At 37.8% G+C, this 14,844-nt stretch overlaps 1 long non-coding RNA gene across 2 annotated transcripts in view; it reads right to left on the bottom strand.

Moving 5' to 3' along the window:
- Positions 1-14,844, bottom strand: part of LOC112302487 (uncharacterized) — a 281,060-nt gene that overhangs the window by 260,401 nt on the left and 5,815 nt on the right. For both annotated transcript variants that reach the window (XR_008425615.1, XR_008425616.1), the window contains exon 2: positions 5,938-6,049. This is a non-coding gene — a long non-coding RNA (uncharacterized lncRNA). The remainder of the gene's footprint in view (positions 1-5,937; positions 6,050-14,844) is intronic.

Raw genomic sequence — 14,844 nt, 5'->3', positions numbered from 1 at the left:
TAGAATTGAAAAAAACAGGCATGCCTTTAAAAATTGTTGGATGTAGGACCTATGTCATAGAAAAACCCATTGAAATATCTGGGAGGCATACACGTGACATATTTAAGTGGGCATGAAATAGTTAAACAGCAAAAGCCTATCAAGAGAGCCAGTGAACAGCTTTTAAGCAAGGGCTGCTGATGTCATGGGGGGTTGCTGATAGCAAAACACAGGAAGTAACAATAAAGTAAATGACTTCTGAGTAGTGGAAGAGCCTTTTTTTTAAGTAGTGCTCAGCCTGAACTTTGTTCTACTTCCCACCCCTAGAATCCAAGAGAATCTTCAAAACTTCTGCATTGCTGCTGCAAAAGAGAGATATTTATTTCTGGGAGGCTGTAGAATAACTGAACAAGTACCAAGTGGGAAGCTAGTCATATTTCCAGCGTTAACATGAATCCGTTCAGTAGGAGGTAGAAAGTAAAGAGCTACAGCCATAAAAACGAGTACCTAGGAGTTTGTAATTCAAGTGCTGAACTTTGTTGTGGCAGATGGAGTAAGAATTTTCCATAATTTGTCTATCAGCCCAGACACAAATGAGTGACCACACCTATATGGGCCACTGTGAGATGGAATGCGTCAACATGGGACATGGATCAATGGGACGCCAGGTGATAACAGAAAAAACAAGTGGCCGGACCCGAACGAGGGCAGAGACGTTTTCCTAGCCACGTCTGCTGTTTCCCGTGGAAACGGAGAGAAGAAACACTGGGTGAACACAGACCTGTAATAGCAGTATTTCCAAATATTAGAGTTTGTTTTTTCTATAGCTGTTAATGCTATAGCATTAAATTATAGCATAATTTAATGATTTAGTAAACGCAATTATTTCATTCTATTGTATGCATTTAATTGTTAAACTTTTTATCTTTTAGAGACTCTTTATTACATTTTCAACAATTCCATGTGACCATTTTTAAAGAGAGAAACTAACAAAATGTCCCAAATTAGGTTTGCAAACAAAATCTTTATGTCCAGGTAAGCATATTAAACAAAATGATGCCTGACCCAGGCCTAAGCCCTGTGTGATATATTTTACATTATATTTTTATGCTAAGGACTAGTATCCCCTATTTACGCATGCATGGGCTATGCTGTCTGACCAAACTGGACTGTCAAAAATGACTAGAATTTTACCTTCTTTGTAAAGAAATAAGACATTATCTAAGCCTATTACTCTTATTCACCATCGAGAGCTGCTGAGTTATCAGTATAGAAACACAGTCCAAATGTATAATTCGATTTTCTTTTCTTCAGCAGAAAGAAATCCTCCCTGAAAAGAAAATGCTTCTCCACTTTTTAAAAACTTTTTATGTAGAAATATTATCAAACTTACACAATTATTGCAAGGAAAAAGAACTTTCGTATTCCCCAAGATTTTATTACATTTAACTTCCTCCCTTCCTTTCTACCTGTCTCTCCTGAACTACTCGAGAATAAGTTGCACACACCATGCCCTTTATCACAGTAAAGTATCAAATCACAAAGCTTAACATTGAAGCAATGTTTATCTTCTAACATATTAACCATATTGCAATTTCACCAATTTCTCCAATAAATCCTTTCAGTAGCAAATTTTTCTTTGATCCAGGCTCTAAGACAGGATCATTAATTTCATTTGGTTGCATGTCTCTTTAGTCTCCTTTAATCTGAAACATTTCCTTGGCCATTCTGTATATTTCACGGCATTGATATTTTTGAAGCATACGGACAGACCACTTATTTTTTTATCATGTCCCTAAATTAGGGTTTATATGATGTTTCCTTGGGATCAAATTTAGATTTAGATTATGCATCTTTTTTTGCAAGATGTCAAAGTGTATAATGATAACACAGGTGACTTCTTCTCAGATATCACATGGGGGGCCATCAAACTAGCACAAATAATATTTTCTTATAAATATTCCCCTATATCCAAACAGAAAATAAGCAAAATCATCCTGTATACTTTAACTGAAAAAATGTATACTATGACCTGTTTTACCTGTATATCTGTGTTTTTCATTTTTTAATTTATAATAAAGAATTGGAAAACTCTGCCTGATATCAAGGAAACTTCTGGCATCAAAAATCAAGTAAAAGAGACATCCAAAAGGAAGGAAGACAGTCTTTTTATGTTTCAGAGTCTTATTTAAATGTCTGGCTGACTCTAACTTAAGCATAATATTTTAGGTCCTAAATACCAGGCTTTAATGAGAAACAACAGTGGTGTTAGTAGCCATTTCACTTCCTTGCTCATTCCTTAATCCATTCTTTCCTCTATTTCTTCTATCTCTCTATCATGCTTTCCTTTGTATCCTTATAGTCCTTCATTGGACAATCATTTAACCTATTTTTTGTATTCCTGTTCTTCAAAGTCCTGAAGACTAGATGCCAGAAAACAATATTTCTCAAAAAACAGTACCCTTTCTTTCTCCTGTACCACTACCCTTGACCTGGACATAAAATCCCTCCTTAGGTCCTAGATGATTGGAAACATACACACACACGTACTTTATAATCATCTAGTTCATTCTTACATTATTCACCTGAATAGTTGCGAGTTGATAAGTGTGCACTTTCTATTGTCATTTAGAGGACTCTGGTGTGGCAGGATGTCCAGTGCCAATTAGAAGACTAGAGGACTTTCTGAGAATTAGGTGAAAATCTCTTCATTGCTTGTCACTGGACAAGCCTATTAACTTTCTTCAACCTCCCTTTATTCAACCAATTCTATGTGATCCACAGTATTTCAGAGAACTTGTTTGGGGGGTATTAAATGAAACAAAATATATAAAGGCACACTATAAACTATAAGAGGCTAAAAATATAAACTTGTTTTTCATTGTACTTTTCAACCAAAGATTTTCCTTTGAGTTTGCTTAAGGCCCAGACCCACATGAATGCTTATGCACTAGTTCTGAAGATCCCAATTAAAAGGAAAAAACATAGTGTCTCGACTGGAATGGTAAAATTTCAAGATAGTAAAAGTACATTAGATTTCTTTATGTATATTCTAGGAGCTCTACCTCTGAAAATGAAGATTTGCTTACCTCAGAGAAAAAGGAGAAGAAAATGAAGAGCATTTTATATACCTATACCTATCTATCTTTATATAGAGAATACATATATACATATATATATACATATAGACATATATATATATATATATGGAGAGATAGGTGGTAGATGATGATGATAGATAGATAGATAGATAGATAGATAGATAGATAGATGATAGATAGGAAGAGAGAGAGCTTTTCTTGGCTTCACTGATTAAATCTCCCTCAAAAAAAGAAGAAAGAAGAAGAAGGAGGAGGAGGAGGAGGAGAAAGAGAAGGAGAAGAAGAGCACTACAAGAACATCCTGGGTCTGGCAGTTCTGACTAAACACACTCTGAGAATTTCTTACATAATGAACCCAACTTTAATGCTGCTTCTACGGTATACCTGATGACCCAGTGTCTTTTGAGGAATATTAAGTTGCACATGTTTTTCTTCCCTAGACAAAGAACCAAATGCCTTGTCTATGATTTGCTTTCCTTAATGCCACTATTGTTCAGGGATTCGCTCAGCAAGCTAGGGGACTAGCATGTGGATATTGAATACAAAGAGGCAGCAGGTTCCAAATGCAGCCTCCAAAAGATGAGGCTGTCCCTGCACCCTGCATGGGGATAGAATGAAACTGTTTTGTCCAAAATTAAAAAGCCTGACCTGAGGGTCCTTATAGGAGAAAAAGATTTCCTACAAGGTGACATCTGGATTCTTTCCTTGCTTCTGCTACGACTGCTGTTTTCACCACAGTTTGCTATATTCCCATTTCTTCGCTGCAACTGTCCAAATTTAAGTTTGAAAATATTTTATCCAGCCCTTTTACACTAAACAGTTTGGGTAAAGGGAAAGCTTATGACTTCTCAAGTGAATATATTTTTAAAGGGTTTAAAGGCCTCATCATTTCTTCCAGAAATTTTAATAAGCATATAGAAATAGCCAGCTGGCTAATCCTGGGAATATCCCTCCTCCCTGTTCATTTTATAGAAAGATCCTGTGGTCAGGAAATATAAAGCTTTCAACACATTGACCACAGCTAGGATTATAGCCTCATATGGTAGACATTTTTCCCACTGCCTTTTTCTGGTCGTTGGCAATATCCAGCGGTCCTCTCATCAGTGTTGAAGTCACCTTCACCCTTCACTCACCGGGGAGAACTTCAAGATTGACTGCACTAATGAGGGAGTCTGGAATTGAGACATTACATGTAAATCCATCAGTGTGATTAAACTTAGCAAGCACACTGTGTGTGCTTGGTACTTTCAAAGAGCCTGGCTATTAAATGGCTTCATATTTTTATACCTTTTGGCACCCTCATAAAAGGACTTAAGGAAACAGAATTTTGCCTCCACGGCTACAGATGGACTAAGGCAAATCTATGCTAAGAAGCTATAAAGTAATTTGAAATATCTCTGGCTCATTGATCATCAAGTCAGTAACTCTGCAGAATATTTTTAAATGTGTAAAAACATATAGTAAGAAGGTTATATGTATATGTAAAAGCAGATAGATGGTGCAAAAGCTATTAAGTTGCAAATAAAGTAAAACTTCATTAATTCAGAGTCACTTCAATCTGAATTTCTGATCTAACAAAGATCTGGCTGAGCAGAAATTTGTCTTTACCATATCAATGGAGAAAAGACTTACTGAACAAATTACTGGGGTAAATAAAGATTATACGGAGAGTACATAAACCGTTTAAGAGAATACACTGTTTTTAGTATCCTCAAGCATTTAGGAACGCCCATTTACACACAAATAATTGAGAGTATCATTACAAAGCAACCTTAGTACTCTTTAGACTTCTAAAAGAATCTTTCATTACTGCAGATCCACTTCTATATACTTGAAGGAAGTAAAGTTGTATCCTTTTCAAGTACAGTTCAAACTTCTCACAAATGTATGCACATCTTTGTCCAGTTGATAGAAGTCAGTACGTTTTTAAATATATATATCGTGTTATTTGTACATTAACATGCTATGAGGTTGGCCAAACAGTTCGTATGGTTTTTTTTTCTATAAGGTGGCTCTAGTAGCACATAATTGTCTTTAACTTCATTCAAAATAATTTTGTTAGATTATATTGTTACAGGTCTCATATCAGTGTGAACTTTAAAAAAAACATCAAAATTGGTGAATTTTTGTATAGCCATTTTAATATCAAAGATGGAAGAAAATATACAACATTTTTGACATATTATGCTTTATTATTTCAAGATAAAAACACACACAAAAAAGATTTGTGTAGTGTATGGGGAAGGTGCTGTGACTGATCAAACATGTCAAAAGTGGTTTGTGAAATTGTGTGCTGGAGATTTCTTGCTGGATGATGCTCCATGGCCGGTAGACCAGTTGAAGTTGACAGTGAATAAATCAAGACATTAACTGAGAACATTATACCACGCGAGAGATAGCAGACATACTCAAAATATCCAAATCAATAAACTTACTGGTGAAAATGAAAATGTGTCTTACTTTAGCTGGCCCCACTCATGTGGTCCGCTGCCTCGCCATGGGTTCTTACCTGTCTGGTTGTTCTGCTTGACTTTTTCTTAAATTCCTTGGTTGTCAGAGTTCCATGCAGTTTGATTTTCTGGCACTTCTGGTTGTTTATCGATTTTAGATTGGTTGTTTTCCTCCCTTTGGTTGCGTGAGGAAGCAAAGGGTTTCTACCTGTGCCTCCATCTTGGCTGAAACTCCCAAAATGTGTCTTTCATTTTAGAGAAAAAACTAAATGGGCTCTTTGGCAAACCCAGTACATTTGTTGTTTTTGCATTTCAAATACTGTAACAAAATGTAGTTTTTCCATATTTCTATGGTATATACATATTTATAATGGTACATACCATATAAAGGGTATATACATACTTACATTTATAATGTAAGCTTGGCAGTATGGAACTGTAGAAAGAGCACAGCTTAATCTGCTCTGCCGCCATCCTGCAAGGTGGGCTTGGGTGCATCTGGAGTGTAGGTTTCCTCACCTGTAAAATCAAGACAGGTACTTTAGTACTCATCTTACATCTCAATCTTGTTGCAAGGATCAAATTAAATGATATTACCTAAATCAATTAAAGTACTTCATAAAGTAAAATGCAAACAGTTTATAATTATTTTATCTATATAATAGATACTTATCTTTGACTTAGAAGGAAATATTGATGAGGCATACCATATTTAAATATCCAGGTATACATTTCAAATTGCTTATCACCTGAAAAATGTACCATGTCCTCGCTCAGGGTGAAAGGAGAGTAAAGGAAATTCAAGCAACCTATAAACACCCACTCATTCTATTTATCACCTGAAGTGCAGCAATAGGGACTGAAACCCTAAGGTATTTTAGCAATTTGTAGAAACCTTTTAGATTTTAAAAATTGTGTATGTAATTGGGGTTTAAATAAAGTCCTCACAAAGGTACAGTGTTTAGAAAACAGAATGGCTCGATCCAAAGGGCAGATAAAACACAATGCCCAAACCAGGAGCCCTTGCAGCTTGGTTCATCTGTTCCAATGCAGCCAGGACCTAGCACAATTCTAGGGTGTCTGACCTGCGGCCCACAGCCTGCATGCAGCCCAGAAATGCTATGAATGTGGCCCAACACAAAATCCTAACTTTACTTAAAATATTATGAGATTTTTCTTGTGATTATGTGTCTCAATGTATTTAATGTTTGGCCCAAGACAAATCTTCTTCCAGTCTGGCCCAGGGACACCAAAAGTTTGTACACCCTAGTTTGAGTCTAAACTAGACCTGAGAACATAAGAGGTACTCAACAATTATGTTGTGCTAAGATACCTCTTAGCTAGCTATCAGCTAATCCCAGGTGGAGTCACAAATTCAGGATCAAGTGAAGCAGGATGGCAGAAGAGTGAATGGAACCACACTAACAACCTCCTAGGACCTATCTGGAATTACAACTAACTTCTGGAGAAATCATCAGGAACAAACAACCGAACAAGGGCAAGAGAGAAGCCTTATAACCTGGAACAAAAGAAGAATCAGCTTCAGCAACAACTGACTGTACCTGCACAACAGTGCACAGGACATGGTGGGTGGAGTGACCCTCAGTCAACCAGATGGAGGGAAGGACCCACCAGAGAATGACACAACAACAATCAAAACCCAATTACATCCAGAGAGCCAATGTAAATGGCATAAAGGGCATCCCAAGAGCATCAAGTTCAGGAGATCAAGAGAACTATACCATGGAATCTCACAGTTCTCCTACCATAGAAGTTCACACCTTAACTCAGGGAGTCAAAACAGTTTAAAAAGCAGAGGCAAACAAGAAGAATCTCACAAATAATGAGAAGACAAGGAAACAACCCCCAAATGAATGGAAAGGAGGAATCCTCAGAAAGAATATTAAATGAAATAGAGGCAAATCAACTATCAGATATTGAGTTCAAAACAGTGGTTATAAGGAAGCTCAAGGAGCTCAGTGAGAATTACCAAAACTATAAGGAAGCTACAAGGAACTTACTGTGAATTACACCAGCATGAAAAATGACATAGAAACTATCAACAAGAGCCAAGAGGAAATGAAGAATACAATTTCTGAATGGAAGAACACAGTAGAAGGAATCAAAATCAGGCTAGCTGAAGCAGAGGATCAAATCAGTGAGCTAGAGGACAAGGTAGAAAAAAACTCCCAGAGAGAGCAAGAAAAGGAAAAATGACTCAGAAAGAATAAAGAGGGGTTAAGGGAACTGCAGGACAACATATAATGTAATAATATCTATATAATAGGGATACCAGAAGGAGAAGAGGAGCAAGGTGTAGAAAACCTGTTTGAAAAAGTAATGATGGACCTGGCTAGTGTGGCTCAGTGGATTGAATGCCAGCCTGTGAACCAAAGGGTCGCTGGTTCGATTCCCAGTCAGGGCACATGCCTGGGTTGTGGGCCAGGTCCCCAGCTGGGGGCGTGCGAGAGGCAACCCACACATTGATGTTTCTCTTCCTCCTTCCCCCCTTCTAAAAACAAATAAATAACATTAAAAAAGAAAGAAAAAGTAATGATGGAATACTTCCCTAATTTGATGACAAAAAAAGTCACACAAATCCAGGGAAGCAGAGAGGGTCCCAATAAAGAGGAACCCAAAAAGGCCTACTCCAAGACATCATAACTAAAATGACAAAATTCAAAGACAAAGAGAGAATCTTAAAGACATCAAGGGAGAAACAGGAAGTAACATACAAGGGAGCCCAGATAAGGCTAGCAACTGAGTTCTCAACCAGCCAGAATGGAATGGCAAGAAATATTCCAAGTACTGAAAAGCAAAGGCCTGAAACCAATATTACTCTACCCAGCAAGGCTCTCAATTAAAATGGAAGGCAAAATAAGGAGTTTCCCAGACAAAAGTAGGCTGAAAGAATATACCTCCATCAAACCAGCACTGCAAGATATGCTAAATGGACTGCTATAAGAAAAGGAAGAAAAAGAGTGAGAGAGGAACACAGGTATGAAGGGAGTAAAATGGCAATGAATAAGTACCTATCAAAAATAACCTTAAATGTAAGTGCATTAAATGCTCCAATCAAAAGACTTAGGGTAGCTGAATGGATAAGAAAACAAGACCTGCACATATGTTGCCTACAAGAGACTGACCTCAGAACAAAAGACTACACAGACTGAAAGTGAAGGGTTAGGAAAAAATGTTCCAAGCAAATGGACAGGGGGAAAAAGCTGGGGTAGCAATATATATATCAGACAAAATAGACTTCAAATCAAAGGCCATAAAAAGAGACACAGAAGGACACTTCATAATACTCAAGGGAAGAATCCATCAAGAATACATAAACATTGTAAACATATATGCACCCAACACAGGAGCACACAGATATATAAGGAAAATCTTGGAGGACTTCAAGACAGATATAGACAGCAATACACTTATACTAGGGGATTTTAACACCTCACTGTCAAAAATAGATAGATATTCCAAACGAAATACCAACAAGGATATTGTGGCATTGAACAATGCCCTAGATCAAATAGACTTAACAGATACATATAGAACCTTTCATCTCAAAGAAGGAAAATGTATATTATTGTCAAACGCACATGGAACATTTTCAAAGATAGATCACATGATAGGACACAAAACAAGCCTGAACAAATTCAAGAAAATCAAAATCATATGAAGCATTTTCTCAGATGACAAGGGCCTGAAACTAGACACCAACCTCAAGGAAAAAACTAAAAAATAGTCAAATTCATGGAGAGTGAATAGCATGCTATAAAACAATGAATGGGTTAAGAATGAGATCAAGAAAGAAATCAAAAAGTTTCCAGAAGCAAATAAAAATGAACTCACAACAGTCCAAACCATCTGGGACAGAGTGAAGGCAGTCCTGAGAAGGAAGTTCATAGCAATACAGGTCTACCTGAAAAAGATGGAAACATTTCAAATAAATAACCAAACCCTACATCTACAAGAACTGAAAGAACAACAAGCAATGCCCAGAGTGAATAGAAGGAAGGCAATAACCAAGATCAAGGCAGAATTAAATGACACAGAGACTAAAAGAACAATTCTAAGGATTAATAAATCCAGGAGCTAGTTCTTGGAAAAGATAAACAAAATCAACAAACCTTTAAACAGACTCATCAAGAAAAAAAGACAGAGGACCCAAATAAACAAAATCAGAAATGAAAGAGGAGAACTTACAAATGATACCACAAAAATTCAAACAATTGTAAGAAATTACTATGAACAACTATATGCCAAGAAATTTGAAAACCTGGGTGAAATGGACAAATTTCTAGAAACACATAATCTTCCAAAACTGAATCAGGAAGAAGCATAAAACCTGAACAGACAGATACAGCAGGTGAAATCAAAGCAGTAATCAAAAAAATTCCCATCAGCACACAAAAACCCTGGCCTGGATGGTTCCACAGGAGAATTTTATAAAACATTTAAGGAAGAGCTAACCCCTATCCTTCTCAAACTATTCAAAAAATCCAAGAAGAGGGAAGACTCCCAAACTCTTTTTATGAGGCCAGCATCATCCCAATCCCCAAACCAGATAAAGACACAACAAAGAAAGAAAACTACAGGGCAATATTGTTGATGAACATGGACACTAAAATCCTCAACAGAATATTGGCAAACCGCACCCAGCAATACATTAAGGAGATCATACACCATGACCAAGTGGGATTCATCCCAGGGGTGCAAGAATGGTACAATATTTGAAAATCAATAAATGTAATATATCACATAAAAATAAAGGAAAGACAAAAATCACATCAATAGATGAAAAATCATTTGATAAAGTACAGCACCCATTTATGATAAAAAACACTCAGCAATGTGGGAATAGAGGGAGTATACCTCAACATAATAAAGGCCATATTGAGAAACCTACAGCCAACATCATACTCAATGGGCAAAACCCAAAAGCTTCCCCACTAAGTCAGGAACAAGACAAAGACGTCTGCTTTCACCACTTCTATTCAACCTAGTATTGGAAGTCCTAGCCACAGTGATCAGACAAGCAAAAGAAATAAAAGGCATTCAAATTGGAAAGGAGGAAGCAAAACTGTCATTGTTTGCAGATGACATGATAGTGTACATAGAAAACCCTATAGACTCCACCAAAAACACTACTTCAGCTAATAAGTGAATTTGGCAAAACAGCCAGATACAAAGTCAATATTCAGAAATATTCAGAAATATTCAGAAATATTCAGAAGGCATTTTTGTACACCAGCAATGAAACATCAGAAACAGAAATCAGGAGGGAAAAAATCCATTTGATAGAGCAACAGGAAAAATAAAGTACCTTGGAATAAACCTAACCAAGGAGGTAAAGGACATGTACTCAGAAAAATACACGACTCTGAAGAAAATGAGTGGATAAAAAAAACAAAAACAAAAACTGTGGTACATTTACACAGTGGAATACTACACAGCAGAAAGAAAGAAGGAGCTTCTACCCTTTGCATCAGCATGAATGGAACTGGAAAGCATTATGCTAAGTGAGATAAGCCAGGTGGCGGAAGACAAATACCACCTGGATTATCCTGGATGGATAAAAGACTTATATATAAGTCACAACACCATAAAAGTCCTAGAGGAGAACATAGGCGGGAAAATCTCAGATATTCCACACAGCAATATTTTCACTGATATGTCCCCTAGAGCAAGGGACATAAAGGAAAGAATAAACAAATGGGACTCTGTCAAAATAAAAAGCATCTGCACAGCTAAAGAAAACATCAGCAAAATAAAAAGGGAAACAACTGTATGGGAAAATATATTTGCAAATGATACCTCAGACAAGGGTTTGATCCCCAAAATATAAAAAGAACTCATATGACTCTAGGAAGAAAAACAACCCAATTTAAAAATGGGCAAAGGACCTGAACAGATACTTCTCCTAAGAGGACATTCAGAGGTTCCAGAGGCATATGAAAGGGTGCTCAGCATCACTAGCCATCAGAGAAATGCAAATTAAAACCATAGTGAGATGCCACTTCACACTGGTCAGAATGACCATCATAAACAAATCAACAAACAACAAGTGCTGGTGAGGTTGTGGAGAAAAGGGAACCCTATTACACTGTTGATAGGAATGCAGACTGGCGCAGCCACTGTGGAAAACAGTATGGAATTTCAAATGTCAGAAAACTAAAAATGGAACTGCCTTTTGACCCAGCAATTCCACTGCTGGGATTATACCCTAAGAATCCTGAAACACCAATTCAAAATAACCTATGCACCCCATGTTCACAGCAACACAATTCACAATAGCCAAGTGCTGGATGCAGACTAAGTGCCCATCAGTAAATGAGTGGATCCAAAAACTATGGTACATTTACATGATGGAATACCATGCAACAGAAAGAAAGAAGGCCTATCCTTCACAACAGCATGGATGGATCTGGAGAACATTTTGCTAAGTGAAGTAAGCCAGGGAGTAAAAACAAATACCACATAATCTCACCTATAAGTGGATCCTAATTAACAAAACAAACAAGCAAGCAAAATATAACCAGAGACATTGAAATAAAGAACACACTGCCCTGGGTGGTGTGGCTCAGTGGATTGAGTGCCAGCCTGTGAACCAGTATCCTGGTTCAATTCCCAGTCATGGCACATGCCTGGGTTGTGGGCCAGGTCCCCAGTTGGGGACACTTGAGAAGCAACCACACACTGATGTTTCTTTCCCTCCCTTCCTCTCTCTCTAAAAATAAATAAATAACATCTTAAAAAATAAAAAAAGAACAAACTGACAGTAACCAGAGGGGAAGTGGGAGGAGGTAATGGGGGGAAAGGGGGAGGGGTCATCAAGGAACATGTATAAAGGACACATGGACAAAGCCAAAGGGGGGTAGTGTCAAGGGTGGGAGATGGTGATGGCTGGGGTAGAGGGGAGTGGTCAGGGAAAAATGGAGACAACTGTACTTGAACAACAATAAAAAAAGAGAGAAAAACAAATTCAGGATCAACATACTTGCCTTCAAGGATAAAGTACTATAAATTTCACAAGGTAAAAAAGAGCAAGTCTTTCTTGTTACTGATGTAGCCCCAGATTCTACAACTTATTAACTGCTCAGTGAGAATCTATTATATAAATGAGCAACTACTATATGCCACATTTTATGTAACCTGATTAAGATGGTCTTTCACACTTAGTGTTTATAATATGAGATGGCTAGAGGAAGACTTAAAATAGGACAATGGGGCAAGTGCCATATAATGAAGAAAGTGCTCTGAGACCATAAAATATCGATTTGTTATCCCAACTGTACATTACAATCACCTGGAGATCCTTTACAGCAATGCCAGTGTCTCAGATCTAATAAACCAGAGGAAGGGGCTTGGACATCAGTATTTTTAAATTCCCTCTAGGTGATTTTAATGTGCATCTAGCATTGAGAATCATAGTGAGAGAAGTTAAAAATAAAAGTAATTATAACAGGAGGTAAAGGAGTTAGGAAAGACATTTTTCCCAGATGAGGTGATATTTATACTAAGCCTATTTATCCCTATGATCCATCGAACCCAGAAAAATGCTAAGATTTCTTCCCCTTCCTAATTTCCAACAGATTATCTCTTCTCCAGGGACTACGAGGACCAGTTCCTCCCACAAAATGTTCCTCCAGACCCTTTGAAGTTTCTAAATCCCAAGGATTTAAAGAGGCCTCAGAGAACCTTAGAAGTCCCAAATCACATTTCAATGAGAGTAAGATTCAGTATCTCAATGCGAAGCAAGGCTGGAAGAAAGGTGAGAACGAGGACCTTGTGAATCTCACGTGGGTGAACTGCCTTATATTGGCTTATTTTCTTCCTTTTGGGAGTTTTTCACATGTAGTCATACTCAAGGGTGTGTGGTTTCATGACTGAACGAAGACTGGCATGATCTGAGAAGACATTATCTTCATCTTTTTCATTAAGTTTCGATCATGATCACAGTTATGGTAACTTACACTCTTTTGCTTTAATAATAAGTAAACAACCTGGTATACCATTTTAGGAAAGAAAATGATGGAATTCTGGAGTTCTGGCCAAGATGGGGGCATAGGCAGAAACCCTTCACTTCCTCACACAACCAAAAGGTGGATAATAACCAATCTAAAATCAATAAAGAACCAGAAGTGCCACAAAATCAAACTGCATGGAACTTTGACAACCAAGGAATTAAAGAAACAGTCAACTAGTCCAACCAGACTGGTAAGGCCACAGACGGAAAGAATCCAAGGCCAGGCGGTGGGGCTGGCGGCAGCAAGGTGGTGGGCTGCGTGGGAGAAGCTGACTTAAGGGGAAACTGAGACCCAGAGCTGGCTGTGGACTACAGCAGTTGCTGCGGTGGGAGAAACTCCCAGTCTCACAGGAAAGTTCATTGGAAAAGGGGCTAGAGATGAGCAGGTGAGCTGCATTGTTCCCCCCACAGGCAGCACCGCAGCTCAGCAAGGAGTGTTGCCCTGCCCAGGTGAATATCTAAGTCCCCACCCCCTTACAACTTATCAGGTGCCCCAAATAAAGAAACAGGGCCAAAATGAAAAAACAGAGCAAAACTTCAGAAAGAGAGCTAAGCTATGAGGAGACAGCCAACCTATCTGATGGAGAATTTAAAGCCCTGGTAATCAAAATGCTCACAGAACTGACTGAGCTTGGTCAAAAAATGAAAAAACAAATGAAAGATACCCAAAGTGAAATAAAGCAAAATATTCAGGGAACCAACAGTGACAGGAAGGAAACCAGGACTCAAAGCAACAATTTGGAACAAAAGGAAGAAATAAACATCCAACCAAAACAGAATGAAGAAACAAGCATTCAAAAAAATGAAGAGAGACCTTTGAACCTCTGAGACAATTTGAAATGTTCCAATATCCAAATTATAAGGGTGCCAGAAGGAAAAGAACAACGGCAAGAAATTGAAAACTTACTTGAACAAATAATGAAGGAAAACTTCCCCAATCTGGTGAAGGAAATAGACTGCCAGGAAGTCCAGAGAGTCCCCCAAAAGTTGGACCCAAAGAACAACACACCAAGACACATAATCATTATGTTACCCAAGATTAAAGACAAAAAGAGAATCTTAAAAGCAGCAAGAGAAAAGGAAAGAGTTACCTACAAAGGAGTGCCCATAAGGCTATCAGCTGATTTCTCAAAAGAAACCTTACAGGCAAGAAGGGCCTGGAAAGAAATATTTGAAGTCATGAAAGGCAAGGACCTACATCCAAGAATATGCTATCCAGCAAAGCTATCATTTAGAATGGAAGGGCAGATGAAGTGCTTCCCAGATAAGGTCAAGTTAAAAG

The sequence above is a fragment of the Desmodus rotundus genome, chromosome 11, assembly GCF_022682495.2.
Source record: "Desmodus rotundus isolate HL8 chromosome 11, HLdesRot8A.1, whole genome shotgun sequence".
Lineage (NCBI taxonomy): Eukaryota > Metazoa > Chordata > Mammalia > Chiroptera > Phyllostomidae > Desmodus > Desmodus rotundus.
Note: the sequence above shows the minus strand (reverse complement) of the source record. Positions and strands in the feature narration are given on the sequence as shown.